Raw genomic sequence first — 27,235 nt, 5'->3', positions numbered from 1 at the left:
ACCAGTGGCGTAACGACCATTGGGCAGATGGGCTCTAGTCCCTCTTCCCTCCCCCGAAATGTTGGGTTATGTTGACTTAACCTGCCATACAAGCAGAGCTGTGGCAAGACAGGACACAGAAGATGAATGGTGCCAGCGGTTGCTCTGTTAACAAAGGCCCAGGGATCACTAATGTAAAATATTTAATTGTTAGCAACTGCATGTATTCGTATGCATGCATTTTTAGACAATTGAAATCTTGAGGCGGTGTTGGCACTTGTATGCCAGGGGAGTGAATGGAAGGGTGGGAAGGGTGGGGTCAGGGGCAGGAGACTGGTCATTCACACAGCAGTCTTTAAGTGTGTGGTTTAAGACGTGACGGAGAGTGTAATGCTTGATAGTCGCAATGTGCACAAAAGTTAGATGCCCCTACACAAGTACGTTTTCCCCTCCCCCGCAGTCTCTGAAGTTAGCGCCACTCCCAAAGTTTGAAGGGTTAGTCCCCCCGCCCCTGACATTTCAGTAAAGTTGCACCATTGCTGAGCACCACGTCTTCTGTCCCGCGATGTGGCGAGCCATAATGCCATGAGGTATGTGAGGAGGGCTTTATAGCCAGAAAGAGGTTGTGTGGCAGAAAAACATAGTTCATGAATGAGCAAATGACATGATCAGGTCTTGAATTCATAGTCTAATGATTTTTTGGAATGATTTGAGAAACAAAAACATGGATTTTGTTTAAAAAAAGATAGCGTATGCACAAATCCGCATTACAGCCAAAGAACCAAATGGTTCTAAAGCCTAAAAAAAGACAAGTGCCGATGTACAGGAAGACTAATCTCCGACACACCCCCCCCCCCCCCCCCACCCCCTGGACTGTTAGATGCGTTAGTGGCTAATACTCAAAATAATGCACTACAAAAGCATTCGATTATGCAATTATACAGAGGTTCCTAACCTCGAGAGAACAATCTATTGTATGTCATTTTGTAGGTTTTCGTAACGTTTAGAGATAAAGATCTCTCTTGCGGAATTAGCAAAATAAACCTGATTCAAGGCAATAATAATCCTGATTTGGAATTGCACAAACCTTCCTAAACCTATGGGATTAAAATACAAATACATTTAAAGGCATTTCACAGACATTCCTTGCCTAGTTAGATGCTCAGTCTGCTCAGACTACTCAGGGAATTATTCAGACATTATTTATGTCGGGTATTTTGTGTGCATAAAGGGTCACTAAAGTACATCAGGGAAAGGAAAGTGTTTGGAAATTGGAAAGTGAAAAAACGGGGTTTCATGAAAAAAATTATGAGTTGCATTTCAGAGGCCCATTGAGTAGGTACGTGTGTACAGCACATATTACAAAAAGTCTCTATGCAAACAGGAATGTGGTTTAGTAAGGTTGGAATGCTTTGTCTTCCTAACTTTAAGGTGCTCAGACTCTACTCTGAGTCCCAATGACAATCAGTCCACATTTCAGGGCCCTTGAACGAGCGACTCACCCTACCTCCTCTTTCATTGATAAGACTTAAAATAATGTTTAATTCAATCAACTTGAGCTTGTCTGCACAAACAGAACAGCAGCTAGAAACACTTATGTACAGGTGCGTTATAAATGTCATATCATATCTTGAAGGCTACTTTGACTCATGCTATGTTGGAGGTACTTTGGGCCTACAATCACAAAACCTCTTCGGTTAATGCATGGTGTCTTAAAGATAATGTGTTGCCAGATGGGATCTAGTGCAAGTGTAGTGCGTTGGAGATGTGTTCCTTTTTGCTGGGGTCCAAAAACCAGTCATGCTGCTGTCTCGGAAAAGTTGCAGACTATGCACATCTTGTTCGGAGAACCCCAGGTAAATTGCTGATATATTAACCCAAGGAGAGAACATTCCATCTCCTAAAACCACTTTTCCCACCAGCATGAGACAAGAGTACCTCTCTTGGAATTAGAGATGCATTCCTTCAAGATAGGCCATCTCCTTTAGGACATTACATTGATATTGGCAAGTTCTGGATAAAAATACCCTTTTAATGAAATTTCAAAGCTATGTCTAACCTCCAATGATAACGCGACATCTGGACGAGATTCACAAATATCTCTAAGCTCATTACATTGCAGCAACTCTTTGGGAACCACACATAACTCTTACCTCAGGAGTTCAAATAAATCCTGAACTTTGAGAGATAATCAGTCCCTTTAAGGATCTACCCAGAGAAGGAATACTCTTATGCAATCACACAAAATGTCCTAACCTCAGGAGAGCAGAATTAATTTCAAAGACTTATACAGAATACTTGATATTACAGAACTGCCTCTACATTCTTAACCTCTGGAGATTTTATTTCTCTGGTCTCTCTGGAAGAGGGATAGCCCTCCCTCCCCTGAATCTCAGGTGACATTATGAGATTATCACTCTTGTACAGTTAAACAGAGATACATACACTTTTATTTCTGAAACTTCTTGCAAGTGCCAGAAAGGTAAGAAATATATCTTGAGTGTAAACATTCATCCTGGAGATTATAATTACAATTATTATTATAATTGGCTTTTTATTATGGACCCGGGATTGGAACCTGTGTTGTTCTGCGTCGTCTTACTTCCTACTGCACCTGGCATTCTTATTCTTTGTGTGAAAGTATTGGACTTCTGAATAACATTGTGCAGAAACACGTCCAACCATTAACCGCATGAATCAAACGTTTGCACTTCAAGTGATCATATTACTTGGGATTTTAAATTTTGTTGTAACCTCCAATATCACCATATCGTAGTGTACAATCCGTGTTCGGTACATTGGCTTATTGCCATTACCTGTGGACCCAATAACAGCAGCAGTGCTGATGGCACCGATGTCCTAGATTCTGTGGAACAAAGTTCTGATGGGATACAGGAGAGAGGCATGTCCCAGCATTCTGCCAGGCTACATGAACCCCTGGCTTGCTAAAATAACTTTATTGTAGAGTATGCCTATTTATGAGGTATGGTGTGTGGGACCTAGGTTGAAGGTTGTGGGAGGTGGATTTAACGCAGTAGTTAACAATCCAGGTGGAATGCAGAGTGTGGGACCACCGTGGTCTCAATTCGGATACTGAGAATAACTCTTAGAGGGAGGAGGAAGGGGAGGAATGGCTGGACCTTGTCCCCCTGCTCCCCTGAGTGGAAGGCCTTCGCATTTATAAAACATACTGGTCTACACGTTTCTCAGATTCTTTTCTAACTTTTGTAGAACTATCTAGCATCTCGCTAATCTTTATTTGACATTTGCTGGCAATGCTCATAGGCGCATTAGATGGGCTAAATCCAAAGTCTTTTAGGTGTACTGAGAGAGGTGAGTCCATAACATAAGGTATCCTAGTGCTAGGTTTGAGGAATGGAAGGAACTCTTAAGGCTTGTAGTGTGTTTGGTAGTTTGTACAAAGCTTAATCTGTAAGGTCACCTCTAGGCATTATGACCTCCCCATGGGGTACTGTGCATGGGGAAATGGTCCATTTAGGAGATATCATCCATTACACATTTGATGTGCACTGTGTATTTCGAGGGATGCTGGTGACCCTAGGTGGGGGCTGCAGCGATTACTGATACCATTTGCCCAGTGCAGTGTGGCCATGTTCCTCATTAGGGCATTCCTGGTGCCGCTTGGGAAGCCATGTCCACTAGCAGAGTTTTTCACTGTTGTTACTAGGGGGATGGAGATGGCCTGGCTGATCCGTGTTATGCAACACATTGCTGAACAACTGGTTTGGATAGGAACACGGCTGTGGCTGGAAAAGTGATGATGTGATAGAGGGACTCCATTCCACTAGGCGGTTCAGGATGCTACTGGAAATAGCCGCATTTTAGGTCCTTTCTGAATGAGAGGTAGTGTTCGTTGTGGCAGATGTGTAGTGGAAGGGAGTTCCAGATTGGAGGTGATGGGGCTTGGATAGAGAAGGGGGATCCTTCCATTCTGGTGGTGGTGTGGGGGGTGTTACGAAAAGGAGTGCTGAGCCTGATCGGAGAGATTTGGTAAGATAGTGATAGTAGTGAGTGATCTTGTCCTGGAGGAACACTGATCCACTGTTATGGAGGGTGCGGTGTGTGATACACAGGGCTTTAAAGTAGCCCGTCAGCTGATAGGGAGCCAGTGTACTCTGAGGGCAGGGTTGATATGTTCTCATGGTGAGAGGGCAAGGGGGTATCTGGCTGCAGAGTTTTGGATTCGTTGGAGTTTCCTGGGCTGATATGTTGGGACGCCTAGATAGGGGGAGTTGGCATAGTCTAGGCAGGAGAAAATAATGGCAAGAGTTGCAGAGAGTCTAGGAGGGTAGGATAGGGAAGATGCATTTTAGGGTCCATAAGTAGAAGTTGAAAGTTCTGCATAGGGAGTTGATGTGTTGGGAGAGGGATAGCTCCATTGTGCATCCCAGATTTAGTACAAAGGTGGAATCTGCAGGTGGGGCTCCTAGGGCGTGTGGCCAGGGTATCGGTAAGGGGATGAGAGCAGTTTTGCCGCATAGTAGTATTTCAGTTTTGCCAGGGTTAAGGAGAAAGGTGGATGGCTGTCATCCAGTTATCGATTGCAGAGAGGCAGGAGGAGAGGTCTGGCAGGAGGATGTTGGTGTTTTGGGGATCTTGAAAATTATCTGGGTGTCATCTGCATAGTTGTAACATGAAAGATTGTGGCAGCGGATGTATGCCAGCAGTGGGCTGATGTAGATATTGAAGAGAAAGAGTGACAGGGAGGCTCCTTGAGGGACCCCTATTTTATTTTTATTTTAAACTGTGTTTATTGGCATTTAATGTAATTGACAGAACATCAGCAGTTAACATTGATAAATGGCAAATTCAGTGTACATATAGATAAACATTGCTAGATCAGTAATTATGGTACCAAGGGGATAAAGGGAGAGGGGAGCAAACCACATATAAGTCAAACTTTCCATGCTTAACAACTGGGCTCTCATTCAGGGTGAACGAAAAGGATGCTAAAGTGGAAGCTGAGGCATGGTACAGGCACGTAAAAGTGGGTGATGGGGGAGTACTAGTTAATGATATGGATTGGAGGGGTGGATGCAGTTCTCAATCCTATCAAGCAAGAGAAACATAAAATTCGGTAGGCGTTCATGGGGGTTTGTCGTCGAGGGGTGGAACATGTCATAAACAAGTGCTTTCCAAGATTCATAAGTTCCCGCTTGACTTCATCAAGGCCCTGTAATGAACCGGCCCATCCTTTTGTCTCAGCGTGGCACCAAGTCTCACGTTTAAGATACCACCGTTTGTATTGGAGCCCTTTTGTTGTTTCCAGGACATGGTGATGCATCACTTAGCAAGGATACAGGCTAACTCCATGAATCTGGTGATAGGTCTGATTTCCCTTCTTCTAGAGTATGCCCCAAGCAGGCACTCCAGCAGACTCCAGTTATATCTTGCAATACCGGCTGCCCTACAGGCGTGTTCGATACAGGACCAGAAAGCTTGCACTTTGGAACATTTACATAACATGTGGATTTGGTCTGCCTCTTCAAGTTTGCACCATAGACAGGATGAACACCTATCTTTGTTAAATTTGGCTCTATTGGGGGTCATGTACGTGTGATGGAGCACATTGATCTGGAACAGTCTAAATCTGGTAATCCAGCAGACATTCTTAGGAAAATGCAATACAAGTGCTCGTTCATGGTCCGTAATCATGGTACTTATATCATATTCCCCTAGCGTCTTCCGGTTCAGGTTATATGTGCTTGACCCACTTTGTAGGCAAGGCAAAACATAAGGGAAATTAAAAAATATGGGTATCTTACATTCCGTAATCGTTAGGTAAACTGTGGTTTATCACATTCAGAAAGATTCTTTAGAGAAAGATTATGTATACGTGGCAAAAACTCACATCCCGTGTATTAGATAGGGAAATGCAGGGAGGAAGAGCAACGGCGGGGTGTAGCTATCTCGCCCTGTTAGAAGAACACCCTGTCCCTACAACGGGGTGCCTATCTTAATCCTAATCTTTCTCGTAGACCATTATAACCAACAGCAGATCAAGTGACATGTAGAGCAATTGTATGTGCATCCTAGCCTGAACTTAATCTCGATGTTACATGGTTTAAACCGGCATTTTATGACTCAATGATCCATACACCATTGACCTCATCAAGTCTGACCAAAATCTTTCTCGTAGACCATTATAACCAACAGCCAATTCTTTATCCTTATATCGTAACAGTAATGTATTACCACCATTCGTCAAGAGATCTTATATAATATTATAGATTCCCTGGGTTCTCATGAATTTCACAATCCTATGGCATCAAATTTCACAACAGATCAGATCAGAGGAATGTACAGGATCATGGCCAACAATATCTTGAATTACAAAAAGCAGCATAGGTCCCATTCGAGGTTCATTCCCCTAGGGTACATTGAATCCAAATGCTCGATCCAATATGTCTCTCTTTGTTGCAAGAGTCTTTGAAGGCTGCCTCCTCATCTAGGTAATACCACATGTTCAAGAATGACAAATTGCAATTGAGCCACAGAATGTTTATCGTAAGCCTCAACAAACACCTTATGGAGCAAGGGAGCCAAAGTGCCGCTGTAGGCCTTATATAATTCCGGGGGGAGTCCATCACTCCCCGGGGTTTTGCTCGCAGAGAGGGAGGTTATTGCATCAGAGAGTTCTTCCACAGTAATGGGCTAGTCCAGTAGGGCCCGTTGTGTCTGTGTGAGCTTTGGGAGCGGAAGTAGTGAAAGTGCCTCAGTGATATTTTCGTGGGATACCTGCTTGTCATGACTGTACAGCTTAGTGTAGTATGCAGTGAAGATGTCATTTATTGCGAGTTGTGGTCTCCACGGGGCCCCAGATTCGTCATTGAGTAAGATGGCCAAGGGTCGTGGGTGTTCTTTCCTGCAGAGCCACGCTAATATTCTTCCTGGTTTGTCGCCCTCAGCGTGTGATTGAGCTGTACGAGTGGCGTAATCAAACTTGGAGAGCCTTTACCACGCTTCAAGACAGCAGGTCCGCGTCTCTGCTAGTTCCCGCTCAGTAGCCTGCAAGTCTGTGTGTCGGGTCTTGTGATTTTGGATTTCCTCCTCCATAGCTTCTAAGTCGTCTCGAGGTTTGCGGCTAATGCCGCCAGCACCTGCTATCATCTCGCCCCATGTTACCACTTTCATTGTTTCCCAAATAGTGCCCCATTCTTTAACACTTCCAATATTAGGTTCCAAGAAATCAGTCAGAAAGTACTGGAGCGTCTTTCTGAAAGCTGAGTCCGTTGGAGCACCCACCGGCATGCGCCAAGTCAGGATAGGGGACCTTGGGCTTGTGGCGTTCCATTCAATCACCAAAGGAGAGTGGTAAGATATGGAGCATCCAAGGTATTCCATGTTGCATATCTCTGTCATCTGTCCCAACCCTGCAAAGAAGTAATTGATTCTAGTGTGCAGGTCCTTGGGGGATGAGTGATATGAATAGCCTCTAGTGACAGGGTGTAATTCTGTCCAGACATCCACCAGGTCTAGGTCAGTTATAGCTGCGTTTAAAGCTATAGTGGCTGTGGGGGGGGGGGGGGATCTGTCCACTGCAGTGTCCCTTACACAGTTAAAGTCTCCACCCCATAGGAAGAAGCCCTTGCGTCTTGACGCAGCAGTGCTGCTTATGGCGCGTACATGAGCTGGGATGTTATGGTTTGAGAAATACAAATTCACAATGCAAATTTCCCTGTGTTCTAGGTAACCTTGTAAGATTACATACCGTCCCTCCTTGTCCCTCTCCACGTCTAGTAGTTGGAATGGTAGTGAATCATCTATGCAGATGAGCAACCCCTTAGCAAACTTGGAGTATGCGGCCCCATATCTTGTCCCGGCCCAGTGATTCAGAATTGCTTCCAGATCATCTGCAAGCAGATGTGTCTCATGAATCAGTGCTATAGATATTCTTTTGCGTTTCAGGGAGGATTTCACTCTATTTCTATGAAGATAAGTCCCCCTTCCTCTCACATTCCATGTTATTACCGTAATTGGGGCCATAGATGGATAGAAAGAGAAACCACACCAGCCAGGGACCCCCCCCCCCCCTCCACAGACCAGGGTGTCATACCCGTCTTGTACCAAAGAGGCACCGGCAGTGCTTGCCCGTCAGTGCTGTGGCAAGCTGCACATGCCAGATGAGGGGGGCAGGCTTTGCATACCCATTCCAAGTCTCCATGTGCCCCCTGTCGCAACACCTTAAGAGCCTTAGTGCACAGAGTAACCAAAAGAAAGATAACAGAAGCAACAGAACTGCGAAACATTTCCCAGCAGGTGTATATTGCTCGTGTATACCGGTACTATCAAGGCCAAACTCAGCCATTGGGTACAGGTCGGGGCAGCCAGCAACGGGCTGGTTCCCATTGTCAACTTGAGGTGGGCAGATTGGAGTAGCGGCATAAGACTGGGTTCTTCGCCCCCTACTGAACTAAAAGATACTGTTGAAGCGATTTCAACTACAATTACAGCAGAGAGTATGATGGGTCTATGAGTTGTGTGGCACCCAATTTACGAACCCGACATAGTGGTACCTTAAACCACATCAGGACATTAAGGGCGTCAAAATGTCAATAGGCTTAGAGAAAGTAGTTGTGGCCGAGTATTTGTTCAGGTATCAGTGTCGATTTTGATAGCCAGGATCTTATGTTCCAACCACATATTGGCTGCCGCAGGACTTTCAAGGAAATGTGACCTATTGTTGTAGATGATCTTCAGTTCGGCAGGGTACATTAGCATATATTTAAGGCCCAGTTGTCGGAGCCTTGCACAAAGGTGTTCCTGATTCTCTGGACTGTAGTTGTATAGTCAGGGTATATCGTAATCTTGGAACTGTCTCTTTGTATGTCATCGCCCTCTCTGGAGAATTTAAGGATAATTTCCCTGTCATAGAAATTCAAAATCCTGGCTATGAGCGGCCTAGGTGGGATCCGGGCGGGGGTCTTTTTCTAAGTGAGCAGCGAGCGTGTTTAACAGTGAAACCTTGTGAGAGCTTGCTGGGTCCAGTTTCTTTCAGCAACATATTCTCAATGTAGGTCGTTGGATCTGGACCATCAGCTCCCTCTGGAAGGCCCAGCATGCAGACATTGTTCCGGCAGGATCTGCCCCTAGCATCTTCAGCGCGTGACTCCAATGCGCTGTTCTGCATTTCAAGCTCATTGACACGTGCCACTGGGTCTTTGGTGGTGTCGGTCGACTCTTTCAGCCTCAGTTCGATGGTTGTGACCCTCTCTGCCAATTGCCTGACATCTTGACAGAGAAGCTGGACATCGACCTTGATCTCGTCACTTTTGGTTTCAAGGGATGATTTAAGAGCGACAATTGTGGCGAGAACTTGGTCCTCATGGGGGTTTTGTACTTGGGTAGATAGCTCAACATGCGCGCCAGCTTCAGTTTGGCTGGCCTTCCCTTGATTCTTTTGGCCGGCAAATGAGTCCACGATTGACGATTTTCCCTTGTTTTTTGTTGGTGACATTCCTAGGAGCCGAGGCGGGGGCAGGCACTGCACAGTCTAGATGTCAATGTGTAGGGGTGATATGTACCTGCAAGCACTGGATTCCAATGGCTGGTTTGGGCTTTTACTCCTGTGTCTGTGTGGTTTTTGTTGCCAGCGAGGCCGGAAGGGCTATGCATTCATGTAGTCCCCGCTTCGGAGTTGTGCCTCCAGTGCCACCACTTTGGTACAGTTGTTGTGTAGTAGCAGATAAGTAAGCAGGTGCTTGGAGGGAGCTAGCCAGGTAAGGGGCCCAGAAGCGGCCATTAGTTGCTTAAAGGTGCAGGCTGTTAATCAGGGGGAGCCACCTGTGTTGTCCGAAAGCAAGTGAACCACGGGCGTCGGCGAGAGAGCGCGGCTGGAGAGGATCCCCATGGCGCGGTGATGAGGCAGTACTCGTAGGTGGTATGCATGGGCAGCCACTCCATGCATGCAGCACCGTGAGGCAAGTAGTTGTTTAGTGTTTCATCAAGTGAGAGCAATACAGTACTATTCTGATGTGCTTAACATGGTATTAGCCCACCACTTGCATGTGTGGGGAGTGAGGTGCAGCTGTTGAAAGAAGTGGTCGCCCGCAGGTGCCGCCGTCGTTTCCTTTGTCAGCTCAGGTTTATCATTGATGGAGGGATGTTACCCCCAGCTGGTCCATCCAGTTCCTGGTGGAGGTTGGGTGGGTACCCCCCTGGCCAATCCAGGCAGCACTTCAACTGGGTGAACCCACACCATGGGGAAGGCAGTAAGAGTCAGTCAACCCGGTGGTGGGCAGCCAAGGCCTGACTGCGCCCGCTGCTAAAATTATGTTGGCGGTCCGCTCCTTCGTATTCCGCTCTTCGGGGCTGCAGGTCTGTGAATTCGATGCTGTCATTCAAGCGGGGACTGTAGTGTCTGAACCAGTGTTTTCAGTCCTGGCAGGGGCCCCAGTCCATGGGTGTCTAGGAAGGCTGGGGTGAGGGTCGATTTGCACTGCCGGGCCGTGGATGTGTGCGGAGGATCCCACTGTTTCAAATGCTCATAACGTGGGGGGGGAACCCCCCCTGCTCACCTAGTATCCCTGGGGCGGATGTGTGGCGGTTGTTCCGCTCTTCTATTCAGGTTGCTCCTCAGCATCAGGGGACTGTAGGGCCTCCTGGTGAGCAGCTAGAAGCCAGCGCCTCGCAGGTCCACCGCGGTCGCCATTTTGGGTAAGGCAGGTCGCTCGTCAGAGTTCTGTGGGTTGCCAGGTCTGATTTTTGTCAGAGAAGTGCCGGTTACTTGGGCGCCACATTCCCCTTGTAGTAATTGCAGTCTGCAGCAAAAATAAAGTGTTTTTTGTTGATGCAGCAAGGATTGATACAGGATCTCAGCAGGAGCAACAGGAAGACCAGACCTCACTGCATGTGCTCAGGACACGTCCCTGAGGCACCCCTATTGGGACAGGGTGAGGGGTCGAGGTGAAAGGTGGAAGCGTGATTTGTGATCGATTGGAAAGGAAGGATGAGATCCATTTTAGAGCAGAGTCTTTGATGCGAAGCCTGTCCATGAGAATTGCGTGGTCAATGGTGTCAAAAGCATCAGATCGAGCAGGATGAATGCAGTGCATCCTTCTGAGTCAGCTGTTCTTTTTAGATCATCCCAGGTCGACACAAGAACAGATTCGGTTCCTCGAAGGGGTCTGAAGCCAGATTGGGCTAGGTCGAGGAGCATTCTGGCTTCTGTGACTAGGCCGAGTTGATTGTAAGCAGTGCAGTCTAGGAGTTTAGCAATGAAGAGGCAGTTGGAGATGGATCTGTAGTTTGAAAGAAAGAGGGGGTAGAGAGAGGGTTTTATGACGAGGGGCTTGACATGTGAGGTTTTGAATGCTTCCAGGAAGAGACCGTACGAGAGAGAATTGTTAATTATTGCCCGGGCAACGTTTCCATCAAATGTTGTAGTTAGGAATTCTTTTAAAAAGTGTAGTGGGACAGAGATCTGCAGGGGCTTAGTGCTAGGAGTTTGATGAAATCAGGGTGGGAGATGGGTGTGAATCAGAGGCGTAGCCAGTATTGTCTAACAAGTGGGGCCTGAAGCTAATGTAGTTGGGCCCACCGCAGTGACATTAACATCTGTAAATGCCCACACATCACTGCTGAGTGGGTATTTATAGATTTTGGGTGGGCCTTGCCCGCTCAAGCCCTACCCTGTCTACGCCTCTGGTGTGAATGAGGAGAGGACTGGTCGAGTTGGCCACGGAGGGATAGGACGGGAGTAAGAGGGGTTACCAACGCTAGTTTGGAGAGGATGAGACAGTGTCTCTCCATAGCAATGTTGGGAAAGTGGTCAGATGGTCTGTTGCAGAAAGCTTGGGAGTGTGGGAAGTGAGGAGTTGAGTAGCTTGGCGTCTTGAATTCAGTGATGATTTTGTGGAGTTCCCTGCTCGCGTTATTGCAGTTAGAAATCTGGTTTCCATATAAGATTTATTTTGCTTTTCTTATTTCGGTCAGGTAGGCCCTATTTAATCTTGCACAAGCCATTTTGTTTTGAGGTGTGGGGTTTGTACTCCCAAGTTCGTTTTAGGTGATGCTTGATGGTTTTAACAGATTTAAGGGGTGGGTGTACCACTTTGGGATGGGGCTGATCTCTGAGAGGTGCGTCTAGTCAGTGTGAGGGGGGTCATGGCACTGGTGAGCCAAGGATCAAAAAGGTCAGTGGAGAGTTATCCTCCCTGCGCTGGGAGTTCTGGAAGGATGTTTAGGAGTGCATTGGCCAGATCAGGGTTTTTGATGACTTTATTCCAGAGACGTACTGCGGGCAAGGGTTAGAGCTGGGATTGAGGGGGTGGCAACGAGAGGAGGATGCACGAGGGAACAGAATATAGCGTAGTGATCTGTCCTGATTAGTGGATGAGGTGGGGGGATGGAGAGTAGGTCTGTTGTGCTGAAAAGGGTGTTGAGGGTGTGCCCTGTAGTTTCGGTTGGGAGGGAGATCATCTGAGTTGAGCTGAGAGCTTCTAAATTGTCAGAGAACGGGTCTTCGGATTGGTGGGGACGTCAAACCAGATGTTGAAATCTTGTAATCTAGTGAGGGGTGGATGCAGGATTAGGGTGGCTGATAGGGTGTCACTGAAGGAGAAACAGTGAAGTTCCTGTTATAGCCTGGAGGCCTGTATATGAGTAGGAAGCTAGGGGTGGGGGAAGACTGGGAGGAGCCAGATCTTTACTTGTAATGAGTCACATTTAGAGATGCAGTGTAGATTCTCAGTCGATATGACTGAGAGGTGGTGTTCGGGGAGTAGTGTGATGGGTCCGTAGTCGTTGGTGATTCCAAGTTTCAATGATGAATAGGATGTCAGGGTTTTCATTGGAAATAATGTCAAAAATGTCATTAGGTTAGGGTGTTCCATGCTGTGGGGCCCCACTGGGTGAATGCTTGTTTTATGTTTTTGTTAGTTTTCAGGGTGGAATGTGTAGAAGATGCTGGCTAGCTTGACTTGTGTTTGTGTGGATGATGGCTTTAGATTTGTCGTGAAGGTAAGATGGGGTTTTGCGGTGGATGGCTTTGAATATAATGCAGAGTCCTTTGAGGGAAATTCTCTGGGGTACACAGTGCCAGTGAACCTGGGTGAGGGCTGGGGTGATGCGCGAGTGTTTGAGTAGGTAGAGGATGTGTTTTAAATGGCTTGCAGCGGGGCAAATGTGCTGTTGGGAGGTCCAGTGAGGAGAACACTACCGTGGTCAAGCTTGATGGAACCAGTGCTAGGACTGCAGTGCGAAAGTCGTCAGGGTGAAGGATGTGTCTTATCTTGCGTAGGAGGTGTGTTTTTAGATTGCATGTTTTGGTAAGAGCAGGTATGTGAATGAAAAGTGGGGGTAGATGGTGAGGCCAAAGGGGTTGTGGAGGCGATATAAGCAAGTTTTCTGTGATGAGTTTTTTTTTCCAAGTCGCATGGTTAGGTTTGTGCTTGAGGGGGATGGGAGTGTGGGGGAGGCAGATGAGGAGGTATTCAGTTTTGGAAGGGTTGCAACGCACTTAATACCCAGAGGTTTCTAAGCACGGACCTGGGGATCGAACCTGTGTTGCTCTGTGTCGTCTTGCTTCCAAGGCGAGCACGTTGCCCCTGAGCTATTCTCCCGAGACGAGTGTGTGGCCATCCAGGTGGTGATGGTGGACAGACAGCTTTTTAGGTTGTGTAGATGCGAAGGGGAGGAGATATGGAAGTATATTTGTGTGTCGTCTGAGTACTGGTGAAAATGGATGTTGTGTTTGCTACTACCACTACTAATATTACTCGATTACTCACTCATAGCTCCAAAACAACCTAACAGAACTTAATGGGATTTGGCATTCCTTCTGCGTTTACTAAGATGTGCCTTTTGAGGAAATGCTTAAAATCTGTGTTTTCGTTTTGGAGATATTCCAAATAAATGGTGTCTTTATCAGATGTGTTTATCAGCGTGCTTTAAAAGGCTAACGACAAGATGCCAGCGATGCTGTCACAATAGAGCCTTTAACATCTATGGAACATAATTACAGAGATCAACCTTAACTCATCCTTAGGTCCACCACAATCGTATAACACAAGTGATTGCAATCTATACACCACTCTCTCATTAGCTGCTTAAATCTGGACAAGGACATGAACTGATATAGGACGTGCAATGTTTTACCCCCCTCTGTGCAAGTAGTTTAAATGAGTTTGTGTGTGTGTGTCTTAACAGTATAGTGTATCCTAGTCAAGTGATTGATAAACAAGATACAACGTTTGGTGTTAAACAATAGATGCATGCCATAAAACGTTTAGCAGATTTTGCTGCACATTTTTTCCTGTGGCTGGAAAAGCAACATGGCAGCTGCGCGTTTGCTGCTCGTGTGCGACACATTTCTACCTCCAAACATCGATCTGCCTTTTTTTTGTCTAGAGAATACTGCAGTAAGTATGGATGTTGACGTCAGAGAGTCAGACAATCCCTTTAAAGGGGGGCTGTTTGACATCAGAGGATGAGCTGTGGTCTGATTTTCGGGGGTGAGCAATGGGTCAGACTGAATAAATACCATGTCAAAACCAAGGACACCACATCAAAACATCTCGTGCCAAAACAGCCCCAGGGACATGGAAACCCTGTAAAAATACTCTCTGACTCAGACTCCGGCTCAGGGGATCCAAGCACAAGGGTTCCCAGCGTATGAGAAAAGGGAACCGTTTTCATTCTAAGAAAAAAAAATAGTACTTACTCTAAAAATAAAGTCACTGTTTTGTGCTAAGGACGCGTGCTGGAACAGCTCATACATTTGGGAACGCTGCAAGGACCTTTCAGCGAATAAGGCACAACATAATAACGTTTTCCAAGGTGCTAATTCATAGACCTCACAGCACTTTCCAAAACATCGGGCCTCATTACACGGTAGGCGGTAGCCATGGCGCTATTAGCACCATGGCTACCCCCTTACCGCATTCCGGGTCCGTGTTCCCGGAATAGGGACTTACCGGGTCATTCCGACCCTGGAGGACCCGATAAGTCCCCATTCCGGGAGCCATTCCCCATTCCCATTTGAGCCCCCATAGGGCTCAATGGGAATGGGGAAGGAGCTAATAACGGTACCGCAATTTGCGGTACTGTTATTAGCTCTGAAGTCCCTTAGCGGGTCCCTTCCCTAACGCCTGGTAAAACCAGGCGTTAGGGAAGGGACCCGCTAAGGGACCTCGTAGTAGGGCGGTAAGGGATTACCGGCACCGGTGCCCTTACCGGTGCCGGTAATCCCTTACCGCCTACCGTGTAATGAGGCCTATCGACTTGAGACTCAGCCCTGATTCTCAATAGAACCTCTGTAACTGGCAGCATACTGGCTGGCATTCCGTGATAGAATACATTTGTGAGTGGTGGCATGTGGATATTAATAATAAAAGAAGAGATCATAATTTGCGTTCATGCCCAATTGCTCCTGCTTCCAAGCATTGTAATTACAGAAGTTCTCTTTGTCCAAATGAATGATACTCAATCTGAAGGATGAAAAGCGGATTCCGCCCTGCCACGGGGTGGAACTTGCAAAGTGCAACCTGGCCGCAAGGCCGAGGTCAGTGCTTAACTCGTGAGATGTCTACCCTTACCTCAATGCTGGCAGACTGACTGGCATTCCATGATATACCACTCTGCTACTGATTGCATGATATAACATTGTGTGACCGACGCCATATTGGCTTAAATTCCATGATAGAAGACTCTGATTGGTGCCGTCATGACAGACATTCCAGAAATGAATCCTAGCTTTCCACCAATAGTCACAACAAGTTCTGCTCTATTAAGTTTCAAAGCAATCAGTTCAATACAGATTCGGACGAGTCAGCACTTCATAAAAGCAGGATGCAATGTCATCTACATTTTTCCCCAAGTACAATTATCTCACCTCCCTACACCTCTCCTTTGGGGTGCTATCAAGTCTCAGAGGTCCTGTTAATACAAGTAAAGAAAAAGGTTCCATTTGGCAGTAATCATGATGATAGGGGTATCGCAGCAATGGGAAGGCCCCAAAGGAGGACGAGTCCATTCAGGAGAGGGTCAGCATGAAAGGAGACAGCACATTAAGACATGCGTCCACTGAGAAGCTGTGGATTTCTGCAATCTAAGAGAATAGCGAACTGGGCAAAGACTCTCATTTAGACCCTGTAGTTAACACTGATGGAAATCCCAAATGATCAAGCTCTATAGGAAGCTGATGGTTGGGTGGTGAGCTTGACGCTTTGAGCCACAGAAAATGTTTCACTTTGCCTTCTATCTACTGAGGACGACCTCGGATGGCCTTAGATGATGTCAGTGAAAATGAGTACATACGGAATCAGGTGTGATCTTGGTAGAGTCAGAGTTGAAGCCCATTGCACAAATTACTTAATGGATAAGTGGCAGGCTCTCAAATTCGACTTTAACTGGCATGGCCAGGCATGGTGCTGCCACCTGGCAGCGCTGTAATGCTTAACTTGGGATTGGTGCTAGGCTTTGGATGATAGAGTTCCGGCAAGCTCCAGGTACGTAGACATGGACCCAAGGCATGGTGATATCCAATAGTTTCTAACAGCAATGATTTTGATGTGAGACAAGAGAGGGTGAATCCTTACAAGCAGGTGAGGCTAACACGGTACGTTTTGGCATTTGCCGCAGTCCGAGTGTCAAGAGGAAGACATTTTTCCACAATTGGAGTTTGAGGGCCATCATGTGTGAGACCCACCTTGATGGCCAAGTTCTATGCTTGGTACACAGTGTCTCTGCCCTTTGTATTGCTGTTTGTTGAAACTACTAGTTTTCATGACCTGACAATCAGTATGATTGGTTGCGGGGCACACTGGCTATTTAACAAGTGTCGCGACAAGTCATTTGAGGGCGCTGCGGAATCTCCAGCATGCTTATCAGAGATCACAATTCCGACAGGTCTGTTCATGGGTAGTGGCATGTGGATGATTGCTGAACTCCTGAGTTAGCTCATTGGGTTGAACAGTCACTTCAAGAATATGTGCATAATCTGCCAGGCATGCGTTTGAACCCAGCAAAGCAGGCTCAACTATTCACATTTTTGTGAGCGTTCTATTGAGTAGCCCTGAGCGGAATATAAATGGAACTTAATGTTCAATTTTGAAGGGACACAAATGATTTTGGTGTGTGCCATATAATTAATAAATCCAAATATTACAATGACACGTAGGAAGATGGCATGCTGCCTCTCCAACAATGTCACAGTGAGCTCTATCACCAGTAAGCCATCAGAGGAAATATATCTTGCATGCTGACCTTGGAATTGATGCCCCAATAGTCGCTGCATGATCAGTTCGGAACTCAAATATAAAAGCACCCTATACATTGACCCCTAAAAGCCAAAGGCTGCATCACAAAACTAAAAAAGGAAACTCCCCAGTACTACAGAAGCCCTACTAGCTACCTACAGGGGCCAGGAGCACATTTGGACTCTCTCTTCCCTACTGGCAAATGGCATTTGTTCTGTCTGGATCCCAATTACAGTATCAAGGAATTCTGTTTAACATTGTACTCTAATTTTCATTTTTTACCTTTGAATATACCAATAACTCCTATTGTCCAGCCCTCTTCCCCACCAAACGTTCCATCAGAGAATAATGTTCTCAGATCAGGCCCAAACATCTGGCGCAGTCAATTCTTCCATATTATGTGCCTCCACTGCAAGACTGGGATAGTGCCTAGGTTGTGTGGCCCTTGCATTTTAAGGCATGTTTTTCCTGTAACTTTGGATGAAATACTAAAAACAGAGTGCTTTGTTTCCATTGCAATTTATTTATAAATGGAAGAACTGCCCCTTTTAATAATTAAAGCTGCAGTTACGGAAACATTTGTTGTCATTTGTGTTAGTGGGTCAGTGGTGGTGAAAATAGAAGAATTAAACCAGTCTTCATATTAGTTTGTAATCCGATATTGTATCTCAAGGGCCAAAAATGTCGCCAACTGGCAAGTCCACTTTGAAACAAAGCATTGAGATAAAGTGTTCCCTACTTTAAGAAATCATAAAAAAACATGTATTAGAAAATGTAAATATGTATTGTTGTACCTTAACCCCCACAATGGCCAAGAGAAGAAAGAGGTAACTTTAAGTCAGTGCTGAATGGAACTCTCAACCGCTAGAGAGAGGTTTTTGCACCTAATCCTAATAAGTTATTGGAAATAAAGACAACTGGAACTGGGAGAAATGTATCACCAAATACTGGTAACATACAACAACCTGGCAGAGGCTGGTGTTAATGATGTTTTGGGAAAGCCTCCCTGTACACAGAGCAAATTACCCCTTTCATATAGGTCGTTTTAAAACTGTATACATTAAAATTGCATCATCAAACTCCATTGGATTTCCCCCCACACCCCCTAGTATGATCTAATATTTCCTGCTGGGAGGAGTGTGTGATTGCCTGCCTTGTCTGTGAGAGCCCACTGTTCCCAGTGTAAAGACCAAATCCTTGGAAAAGGTTTTGGTTGCAGCTGCTGTGCCCATAGTAGAAAAAGGTCCTTTGGGGAATCCAGTGCTCTAAGGTCAAACTCCTGAGTGTAGCCACACATATGCCTCTACATTTTGCATAGGTCTTTGAAGAGACAACAATGACTGATTACACATTTAGGATGCATATACAATGCCTGGCTTTGAGAAGCCTTCCTGAATCTGATGGGGTCTGCCGACTGCCTTGGACATGAAGTGCAATCTTCTGGCAACTCCCTGGAAGTGACATCAAGTAGGAGACTTCTCTGAACAGAGGGTTACCCCGTTGAGCACCCCCCCCTCTTATACATTGGTTGTTTCCCTGTTGTATTTTGGTGGTGCCTGATAAGCTCTCTCAGCCTGACGGTTGCCGAAAGTGTGATCAACCCCAAATGTGATGATGATCTTGTGTTGAAGAAAGTCCAGTTTCCCGGATATCTGAAGCATAGCATTTGGAGGCCAAAATGATCCATCACAGCCCGATTTGTGACTGAATCCCTGCAACACAAGTCATTTGGATTAAGGGTAATTTTCCACTTAAACATCTATGCATAAAACATATCATGCAATTTCTTTTATTAGTAGTACAATAGTCCTTGTTTTGTGAGTTGGAGCAGGGGCGTGGATTGTAATCCCCAAATCTGCCAACCCTCCAACTCCCCTGACAAGCTTGTCGTCTCCTCCGGCATCTGATTTTGATGCAGGCAGATGTTTTTCATTAGGGCAGATTTCCAGAAGTACCAAGGTTGGAGCTGGTAACTTTCTTCAGCAGTATTAAAAAGTCTGCCAAACTCTGAATAACCCCCTTAGTTTTTAGTCTTCTAATAATTAATACCTGAATGTTACATCTTTCTATGTGTGTTTTTCAACTGTGTCCAAAGGTGAGTACTACAAACAGTCCAACAGCTACTTCTATAAGCACTATATAAGTAACATCCATGGGTGTATGAACACACTGGAGATCAAGAAGTTCACCAGAACATAGGGAAGCATTTGTACAGAATCAAACCAATGAGTAATAAGATATGGGGGCTCATTATAAGTATGGCAGTGCAGGAAATAATTAGCGGTAACAGGATTACCGCCACTTTTCCCGCACCACCATACTCTGAGCATAGCCCTGGAGTGGGGGATTTAACTCCAGCATCAAGTAAATGCTGCCACTTTCCGGGTAAAATTGGCAAAATTGGCAGAATTACTGTGGCAGTAATTCTGCCAAAAATGACCCATGGAGTCCAATGGACTCTAATAAAAAATGGGGATTAGCTCCGCCATTGCCACTTGTAATCTGGCTGTGATTCCGCCAGACCAAGCGGTGTAGGTCAATTCCGTTGGTCGGTATTCTGGCAGATTTACAGCTGGAATACCACCCAACTCATAATGAGGACCATGGACCCTTAATTCCTCTGCCAGTAGGAGTTGGGATAAACTGCTGTGGATTAAAACCAACCAATGGTGTATGGGAAGCATTCATGCCAACATTACCATCCAGGGACACAGAATCTGTTATTTAAATGCATGCATTTCCATTGGGTGGTATGAACATTCCGCTCCAGCCTAAACTCCTCTTCCGCTCACACTGTGGAGGTCCATGTGTGGGGCCACCCAGGCACATCTACAACATTGCTGACATCATGACGAATGCCTCACCCCATTTACAAAAAATCTGAACAGGCTTTTCAGCACTCGGTTCCTTTGTGACAAGCTAGATTCTGAAGTATTTAGTCTTTTATGATTATTTCTTATACATTTTGGAGCTCTTGCCCATGGGGAAGCAGCCCAGCCAGCCTGGGAGGTTTTTGTCCCTTTGCCCCCCTTCCCAGTCCATCCCTGAGAATATGCACCCAAAAGGCAAATGTGAGCATGCAGTAAACAAAACACACAGTCTTACAAAGCTGTAAGGGAACAGAGGATAGCAGAGGGGCAACTCGCTGGTCTTGGAAGAAAGACTACGCATAGCAACAGAGGTTCGAATACCGGATTCGCGCTTCGAACCCGAACTCAGGTACAGTATTAGACGTGTTATAAAACAACAATTAAATACAATTTAAATAAATAACAAAAAAGTTTTAAGATTTTTCCATCCACGACTCATGGAATTAGACAGTCGAGTGACTTCACAAACCGTGGCATCTTTGTTGTCTCGATTGAGGAACATGGTCTAAGATATACAATCCACCACAGAAACACACATTTTTGGTAAGCCTGTCTCGCTGGATTCACATAACTGCAGCAGCTCGTATTTGTTTTCAAATATAATTTTTCACATTGGTGTTTGTTATCCAGAATTCATCTCACCCTGATTAGTTTAAACATGAAGTGGCTTTATGTGTAGGAGACAGCTGCCCACACATCCTCTCTCTTATTTTTTTATTTTTATTTTGTTATTTGATTGGACATTTGGATGGTGCCTATACACAGGTGTTTCCAGGTGCCACAAGACAAGATGGGGGGAGGACATGGGAATAAAAAGTAGAACAACAAAACGGTTATATTGGGCTTGTGACAATCCTACCGTGCAAGTGCATGACAAAGTGGTAAGTGCAAGAGAGGGAGTGGAGGGAGAAGTGCAGGAGTGGGGTACCCCCAAGGGTGGGGCGGGCAGCTACTGGGTAGGCCAAGCTGGCAAGTGCCAGGGAAGGGGCAGGGGGATGAGTGTTGTGGACAGGGAGGACCAAGTTGGGCTAGTGCGAGAAAGGGGGCCCAAGGGCAAGTGCTGGGAAAGGGTGCTGGGGGATTGGTAAGGCATGGTCTGGCTCCTATATCGCAGCAGCAGATGGAGAGCTTAGCCCGGGAGGGGGAGAGGGAAGGAAGAGGAGAAATGAAAAGTCTTGAGAAGTTAAGAAGATCCAGCACAAGTCTGAGGGGGGAGGGAGGCCGTTTCAAAGGGAGGAGGCAGCCGAGGAAAGGGATCTACCTACTCCTCTATGCTTGGAGAAACATTTGATCTGCAGAGAGTTGGAGCCAGAGACCAAAAGTCTCTGTCTGGGAGGTATTTAGGGAGAGAAAGCTGGATGTACAGAGTTCCCAGGCCCCAGACAGCCTTGTGGATGATGCAAAGGGTCTTGAATTTGATCATTGAGGTCACTGGGTGACAGTGGAGAGATTTTAGGGCTGGAGAGATGCGGTCCCTGGCCCGCGGCCAAGGATAATTCTTGCAGTCCTATTCTGGTTGAGGAAGAGGCTGTTGCAGTTATCAAGCCTAGAGAGAACCAGCACTCTGGAGACGTTGAGCTTCTGGCGGAAGGTGAGGAAAGGTAGAATGCCCATGAGGAGATGCAACTGAAGATTTTACTTCTTGGCAAGGTCCATGATGTGTGGAGAGAAAGAAAGGGAGGATTCAAAGATCCCAAGGTTTTTTGCCTCATCAGTGGGTGAGGGGAGAGGAACCAGGGAGTCTGGCCAGAGAGTGGGGGGTAATCAAGGAGCAAATGTTCCAATGAGAAGGATATCTGTCTTACTGGCATTAAGGCAGAGATAATTGGTAGAGCACCATGCTTGAATAGCAGTCAGGCAGTCAGGTATGAGGGAGGAGGAGGACGAGGTAGGGGAAGACAGCTTGAAAGAGAGCTGTGTGTCATCTGCGTAACACTGGAAATGAGGGGAGAGTTGAGATCAGGTGGGCCAGAGGGGCCAGGTAGATGTTGAAGAGCCATGGCGATAGCATAGAGCCCTGAGGGACGCTACGGGGAGAGTGTACTGCCATAACAATTGGAGAACCAAAGTGTGAACTGCCTTTTAAAGTAACTAGATCCAAGAAAAGCTTGTATTCGAATGGATTGTGTACTCCCACATATTCCTCATCCTGTGATATTATATTTCGTCAGCATTGATTTCCGGCCATGACGGAGAAAGCTCTCAGAGAACGCAGAGGTAAACTGGCGGCGGGGAGGGTGACTTCGAAGTCTTCTTCAAAGAAAGGAAAAAAGTTGGGCGAGTCTAGAGGCTCCTCCCGGCGTAAAAAATCAAAGATGTCCCCGTCGAGGAGTTGATCGAGGCAGTCTTTGTCTTCTTCAGAGAAGGTGAAGAAGAGACGCCATAGGTCTCTCTCTTCATCATCCGATTCCTCTACCAAGGTTATCAGATGCCCAACAAAATCAGATTCCTTGAGAAAATGGGATGCTTTTAGATCTGAAATTATGCAGATTTTCGAGAAAGCAGCTTCAACCCCCTCGAAAGAATCGCGTAAGAGCCGTGCCCCGGTTGCTCCTTTGGACAACTCAGGGGAGTCAAAGGCTCCTACTTCGAAGCCGAGCATGAAGCCGGCAATACACCGAGAGAGTACTCGACCCAACTACAAGTCATTGAGAGTGCCAACTCAGGAATCGAGTCCTTTTTCGATACCATCGAAGAAACACAAATCGTCGAAGACCTCGACAACTTTGTCGACTCCATCAGAGTCAAAAATCTCGACGTCAAAGGCGATACCGAGTAAGTCGACGCCATTGTCGAAGTGGTCTTCTATGCCGTTGATGGCCACTTCGACTTTGTCAATGACTTTTTCCCATTCAAGACAAGGTTTACAAACCTGTTCCAAAAAAAAAACATTTTTAAGTCCATGTCCTCAATATATGAAGAGGAACAGCCCTCTGAAGATTCCCCTCCTTTTGGGTTACAATTTGGCACTCAGAATGCACCTGAAGAACTCATTAATCAAGAGTCTAAAATGAGAGATCTTTATGACTCTTTCCAGTCGGCTAGTGGTCTTGACACCTCGCCAGAACTGAAATTTGCAGGCCTGACCCTTCGGAACATGCGGATTCCACCTATAGAAATCTCATGAATAGGGTCACCGAATGTATGAGTTGGAGCAGAGCTTCCCCTACGTATGTACAGGATGATATGAAGGACCTCAGAAGGACCCAATTTTGCCCTTCCACAAAGCCCTTCAGAGAAAGATTACTGCAAATTGGGAAGCCCCAGAATCTGGACCTGCAGTTAACAGAAACTTTGCTAGGAAGTATAGGCCTTCAACCATCGATCCAGAATACCTGACCAAAGACCCCACACCTGAGAGCTTGGTAGTGCAGGCTGCCACATCAACCAGGCAATCGGCTTACCACTCTATCCCCCCAGATAGAAATGACAAGAAGGTAGATGCCTGGGCACGTAAGGTTTTCACATCAGGCAGCATGGCCTTGAAATCTACCAGTGTCACATGTACTCTTTCAAGATTTTCTTATACCCTGTGGGACTGTGTTGCCATGGCGGCTGATCACATCCTGGAAGGCGAAGAAAGGGGCGTCTTCTTGACTATAGTTAAGGATGGAAAAGAGGCAATGGGAGAATGTCTCCAGTCAGGATTGGATATTGCTGACACCATCAGCAGATCCATGGCTGCTAGCACCGTACTATGCAGGTTTGCGTGGTTGAGAAAGTCGGGATTTGCACCGGACGTGCAGACCAGACTGCTCAACATGCCCTTTGACGGCTGGAGGTTGTTCGGAAGCAAAGCGGATGAGAGTCTGGAGAAGCTGCAGACCTCCAAGGCAGCTGCTAAATCCCTTAGCGCCTCCATTCGACAACCTCAACAACCCTATTTGGGCTCATCTTCCTGGAGGGGTTGTTCTTTTTGTTTCTATTCCTCAATTGGTAGAGGAAGAGGACAGGCTGGACAAAGGGGACAAAGAAGATTTCCTCGTGGTAGACGAGGAAGGGGTGCTAAATGAGCCCCAGCAGCGGCAACTTTACCCTCAGCCGCTACTGAAGCCGCCTCTAAGCCTGTCTGAGGCCTTGACCCACAAGACCCCAGTGGGAGGCAGAATTTCTCAGCACCTGAACGAATGCCGCGGCATTACTTCAGATGCTTGGGCACCGGAAACATTAACTCAAGGTTATTGCCTTCATTTTCAAAAAAGGCCTCAAGATCCTCCACCAGGAACCAACTCTGTCAAAATTCCAAATCCGCTCCTTGTGCAGGACATTTTAATCCTGCTAGAGCAAGGTGCGATAGAACATGTACCTGTAGCGGTGAGGAACAAGGGTTGGTATTCCCCCTACTTTCTCATTCCCAAGAAGGACGGAGGATTGAGACCCTTCTTGGACTTAAGAAACTTGAACAAGTTCCTCAGGAAGGGCAAGTTCAAGATGGTTACCCTTTCTCAAATCCTTCAGGCTCTCCAACTCCAAGACTTGTTTGTATCATTGGACCTTCAGGATGCTTACTTTCATGTGCCAATCCATCTCAAGCACAGAATGTACCTGAGGTTCACGGATGGTGGTTCTCATTATCAGTTTCCAGTCTGCCATTCAGGCTGGCCTCCACCCCAAAGGTTTTCACCAAGTTGATGGCGCTGGTGGCAGCCAGTCTTAGGAAGGGGGGATTCATGTCTACCCCTACCTGGACGATTGACTGATCACGGCTCGTTCACCCGAACAAACCCAGGAACATCTCAGTATAACCTGCCACTCCCTTCACAGACTGGGTTTCTCCCTCAATTACAAGAAGTCCCATATGATACCATTCCAAAGACTCCAATTCATTTGAGCAGTCCTGGATACTTCCTCGGGGAAAGCACTGCCTCCAGAGGTGAGAGCTCAACACATTCTGCAGATGGTAACAAAATTCCAGAATGTCCAGCATCTTCCACACTTTTTCTGAGTTTGCTCGGTATCATGGCATCCTGCATTTTTCTGGTGCCAGAGGCCTGATTTAGAATGAGATCCCTTCAATGCCTCTCAGGATTCAGTGGTCCTAATTCTCAGGGAATATGTCAGACCAAATGCAGGTTCTGACCAGAGTTGCTCAGGACCTTCTGTGGTGGGCTTGCAAAGATACCTTTTGGCAGCCATGGCCGAAGATAACAGTAGTGATGGACGCTTCACTCACAGGGAGGGGAGCCCACACCAACGAACTGACAATCAGCTGTCATTGGTCTCCATCCAAGTCCAAACTACACATCAACCTTTTGGAGCTGAGGGCAATCAGACTAGCGCTGAAGGCCTTTCTGTCCTCTGTACGGGGAAAGAATGTCCCGATAATGATGGACAACACAGTGGAGTGGCCATATACTACCTCAACAAGAGAGGAGGTGTTGGCTCACTACCACTGTGCAGAGAGGCAATGCAGTTCTGGTTCTGGGCAATACTAGAAGGAATCTCTCTATCGACAGTTCACCTAGCCGGAGAACAGAACATGGCGGCGGACGGTCTGAGTAGGCAGAGCACACTCTCCCACGAGTGTGAACTAGCTCAGGAAGTCCTTCAAGAGATCTTCACCCTTTGGGGTACCCCTCAAGTGGATCTATTCAGGGACCAGTGCCAACCGGAAGTGTGAACTGTATTGCTCCAGGGAATTTCACCCAAGAGGAGCTCTAGGGTCACGTTCATAGTGGCCTGGGAATTTCCACTCCCGTACGCATTTCCTCCATTCCCTGTCATTCCTCATGTGATCATGAGGTTGAGAAAGTTCAGGAAATCCATGATCCTAATTGCTCCCGATTGGGCCAGGATGACGTGGTACCCAGACCTTCTGAACATGTCCATCTGCCCTCCAATATGTCTTCCACAAAGAGAGGATCTTCTCTCGCAAGAGGAAGGTCTGGTTCTCCATCCAGAGGTCAAAACACTCAGCTGTCGCACATGGTTTCTGAGAGGCTGAGATACAAGGACTGGGAAGGAGGACAGTAAGCAAATCCTTGTACCGGTGTTGTTGGAATAAATTCAGTAACTGGTGCAAGGAGAAGAATGTTGATCCATTCCAATGTGGCAAACCTTTGGTGCTTTCTTTGCTGTTGCATTTAGCCAATCTGGGGCTCCAAATTGGAACCATAAAAGGATACCTGGCAGCGCTTTACATTTTTAAGCGCACCTCTGAAGAGGTCTCCTATTTCTCAAACTTCTTAGGAAGTTACAATCACAAAGAAAGATGTTCGCAGATTGCGTGTTTGACACTGACATGACATTGGAGATATAATCAAGGAATAACCCACACCTGTGAGTGATAGATGAGTTGGATAGTGGGAGTCTGCATGATAGTGAGACGTGGCAAGTGTTGAATACCACAGAGTTCATAGCATCTGGTTGAGCATAGTGGAGGTCCAGTTGGAATTGTGGATGACTGCCACATCTCCTCTTACCATCTCTGTGCAATCGGCATGTTGGATGCTGTACCCGGGTGGGATGAGGATGTCAATGACTTGGGAGGTGGCGGGTAGAACCATGTTTAGTTTCTAAAGAGAGTGTTTTAGCTCATGTGTGGAAATTAGGACATTAAAGTTGGTGGCATGAAGGGTAGCCAAGAAACCATTGATCAGCATTAAGCTGCGAGAGAGCAGCAGGGGTCGGCGTGGATGGTGATGAGTAATGTAGAGGCGGTTCAGGGGTTTCATGGAGCAGATGTTCTGTGAGTGGTGATGGGTTTGGATCCTTGAGAGAATAGGAATGATATTGGACTGTAGGAGACCCATTACATTGTCTCCCTGAAGTTGAAAAAAGGCAGGGTTTCCGGCGATTGGGACTTAAAAGCCCCTGACAGGCAGAAACGGGCAATGTTCTTGTGTTTGTCTGACACCTACGGAAGGCTAGATATGAGGAGGAGCAGGTGCCTCCTGATTGGCTGGTATATTGGAGGAAACAGTGCTGGTCACATGACTTGGGACACTCCTCTGAGCCTGGTGGAAGAGAACTAAAAGGGAGGGGAAAAAACCCTTGAGTATCCACTGTTTGTCAGGAAATGATGGAGTAGGCAGAGCTGCTCACCTGACATGGGATGCTCCTCTGATCCTGGTGGAAGAGCAGTGCAAGGAGGAGAAAATACCACGCCCCTCAGAAGTCACCATTTGGTGTGAAATGCTGGAGAAGGCCAGAGGAACTCCTCTCTGT

The 27,235-nt window shown here is 46.5% G+C and overlaps 1 protein-coding gene across 2 annotated transcripts in view; it reads right to left on the bottom strand.

The window, feature by feature from the left end:
- The window catches only part of ALX4 (ALX homeobox 4), a 187,500-nt gene that overhangs the window by 73,820 nt on the left and 86,445 nt on the right, over nucleotides 1–27,235 (bottom strand). The gene's annotated exons all lie outside the window — the stretch shown is intronic.

Source organism: Ambystoma mexicanum, chromosome 11 (genome assembly GCF_040938575.1).
Source record: "Ambystoma mexicanum isolate Mex_15411 chromosome 11, UKY_AmexF1_1, whole genome shotgun sequence".
NCBI classification, from domain to species: Eukaryota; Metazoa; Chordata; class Amphibia; order Caudata; family Ambystomatidae; genus Ambystoma; species Ambystoma mexicanum.
The sequence above is the reverse complement of the archived record's forward strand: the minus strand, read 5'-3'. Positions and strand labels throughout refer to the sequence as shown.